This window comes from Mandrillus leucophaeus, unplaced genomic scaffold, assembly GCF_000951045.1.
Source record: "Mandrillus leucophaeus isolate KB7577 unplaced genomic scaffold, Mleu.le_1.0 Scaffold108, whole genome shotgun sequence".
Lineage (NCBI taxonomy): Eukaryota > Metazoa > Chordata > Mammalia > Primates > Cercopithecidae > Mandrillus > Mandrillus leucophaeus.
In genome coordinates this window covers 4,602,206-4,605,036 of record NW_012098987.1, presented here as the reverse complement: position 1 = coordinate 4,605,036, position 2,831 = coordinate 4,602,206, and the positions used below count along the sequence as shown (strand labels likewise).

Sequence of the window (2,831 nt, the reverse complement as noted above, 5' to 3'; positions counted from 1 at the left end):
TGAAGCCTCTCTGTGGCTAGTCTTCAAATTCAAGTAATCTACCATCTACATTCAGCAAGCCTCCAGGGAAAGACTGGGGTTTGTTTCCAAGTTCTGGTCATCTGACTTCTTTCCTTAATTTAATTCAGTTCAGTCACACTATGCTGAATGTTAGGAATTCAGAAGTAAATGAAGCATCATCCCTAACCTCAGTGTGCTCAGAATGAGGAAAAGGGAAACTGACCTGTAGACACGTGAGTGAAATAAAGGGTAGTGTAAGTTGGAAGAGGGCAGAGAGAATGCATACGGGAGTGTGTTGCGGGTAGGGAAGCGGTTAGAACAGATTTCACAGCAAGGCTGTGGTCGTGTAGTAGCCTGCCTCCAATATGCTCCCATTAGCCTCAGCTTCTGGTATTCACACTTTAGATGGCCCCCTCCCGCATTGTATGGTTTAGTCTTTGAACTATAGAGCATAATGGAAATGTTAGTGTGTGACTTTTGAGGCTAGATTAGAAAAGACATTGCTGCTGCTGCTTTGCTCTCTTGGATCACTTGTACTGGGGGAAGCCAATAGCCATGTCTTGAGGACATGCAAGTAGCAGAAGAGAGCCTCGTATGGGGAGAAACTGATGCCTTCCACCAACAACCAGCACTAACTTGGTAAGTCCCCTGGGAAAGGCACCCTCCAGGCCCAGTCAGGCCTCCAAATGGCTGAAGACCCGGCTGATATCTTGACTGCACCCTCATGAGAAACCCTGAGTTATGATGCTCCTGAATTTCTAACCCACTGTGACAGGCATAATGGCACCCCCTCCTCAAGATGTCCGTGTTGTAATCCCTAGAACCTGTGACTATGTTACATTACATGGCAAGGGGAATCAAGGTAATTGATGGAATGAAGGTTGCTAATCAGCTGACCTTAAAATAGGAAGATTATCCCGGATCATCCAGGTGCGCCCAGTGTAATCACAAGCGTCCTTTTAGATGTGAGAGAGGGAAGCAGAAGAGGCAGTCGGAGTAAAGCGATATGAAAACCTGAGCAGCTACTACTGGTCTTGACGATAGAAAAACGGACATGACACAGGAATGTGGGCAGCTTCTAGAAGCTGGAAAGTGGCCGGGTGCGGTGGCTCAAACCTGTAATCCCAGTACTTTGGGAGGCTGAGGCGGGTGGATCACTTGAGGTCAGGAGTTGGAGACCAGCCTGGCCAACATGGTGAAACCCTGTCTCTACCAAAAATATGAAAATTAGCCGGGTGAGGTGGTGGCTTGTGTAAGCCCAGCTACTTGGGAGGCTGAGGCAGAAGAATCATTTGAACCTGGGAGGTGGAGGTTGCGGTCAGCAAGATCGTGCGATTATACTCCATCCTGGATGACAGAGTGAGACTGTCTTAAAAAAGAAAAATAAAAAATTCCAGAAATAATTTATTAGTTTAAAATTGTGTACCATTCTGAATAGCATGATGAAATCTTGTGCCGGCTGGGCAGGGTGGCTCACGCCTGTAATCCCAGCACTTTGGGAGGCCGAGGCATGGGGATCACCTGAAGTCAGGAGGTTGAGACCAGCCTGGCCAACATGGTAAGAATCACTTGAAACCGGGAGGCGGAGGTTGCAGTGAGCCAAGATCGCTCCACTGCACTGCAGCCTGTGGGCGAAAGAGCAAGACTCCATCACACACAGGAAAAGAAATCTTGTGCCATCCCACTCTGTCCCCACCAGGGCATAAATCATCCCTTTGTCCAATGTATTAACATTTGTTAAGTGTTTATTATGTTCTAGGGACTTTACATTATAATACTTACACCCCTAAGAGAGAGATGCTATTATATACTATTCCTATTTTACTGAGCAAGACAACTCAGCTTCAGAAAGATCAAGGAACTTAGCAATGTCACTCAGCTGGTGAGCATACTGCTTCCAAAAACCTTTATTCCTGTGTCACTTTGCCATGGATACCAAAACTTTTTCTCTAACCGGTCCTCGAAGCCTTGTCTGCTCTCTGACAGCTTCTAAGAATATTTGTTGGCTTTCTTTCTGTACTGGGGTATGACAGAGACTATATGTTCGCTAAAACCCACTTCTTTTCTTTTCTTTCTTCCTTTTTTTTTTTTTTTTTTGAGACAATCTCACTGTCACCCAGGCTGGAGTGCGGTGGCACAATCTCAACTCACTGCAACCTCTACCTCCTGGGTTCAAGTGATTCTCTTACCTCAGCCTCCGTAGTAGCTGTGATTACAGGCATGGGCCACCACACCTGGCTAATTTTTCTTTTTATTTTTTTTGAGACAGAGTTTTGCTGTTGTTACTCAGACTGGAATGCAATGGTGCGATCTTGGTTCACTGCAACTTCCAACTCCCAGGATCAAGCAATTCTTCTGCCTCAGTCTCCTGAGTAGCTGGGATTACAGGCATGTGCCACCATGCTCGGCTAATTTTGCATTCTTAGTAGAGATAGGGTTTCACCCTATTGGTCAGGCTGATCTTGAACTCCCAACCTCAGGTGATCTGCCTGCTTCGGCCTCCCAAAGTGCTGCGATTACAGGCGTGAGCCACCATCCCCAGCCACCTGAGCATTATTATTTTAAGATTTTTTGCCAAGGTAGTCTAAGACTTGGATTTTTGTTGGGCTGAAAAAGGAAAAAAAACATTAAGCAAAGATAACTGAACGAGATATGGGCTTAATAAAAATTTGAATTTTTGTTTTACTCTTGGTAGCATTCATATAACTTAGAAACCGTGAAATCTAGTTTTAAACCTAAAACCAAGGCAAGTGACATATTTCTGTTCTCAGACTGGATGGGAACCCAAAACATATTTAGTTAGTGGTGAAACCAAAGACTGAAAAAAAAAA

The 2,831-nt window shown here is 45.0% G+C and overlaps 1 protein-coding gene across 1 annotated transcript in view; it reads left to right on the top strand.

The window, feature by feature from the left end:
- Nucleotides 1–2,831, top strand: part of PRTG (protogenin) — a 154,934-nt gene that overhangs the window by 4,997 nt on the left and 147,106 nt on the right. The window lies entirely within an intron of this gene.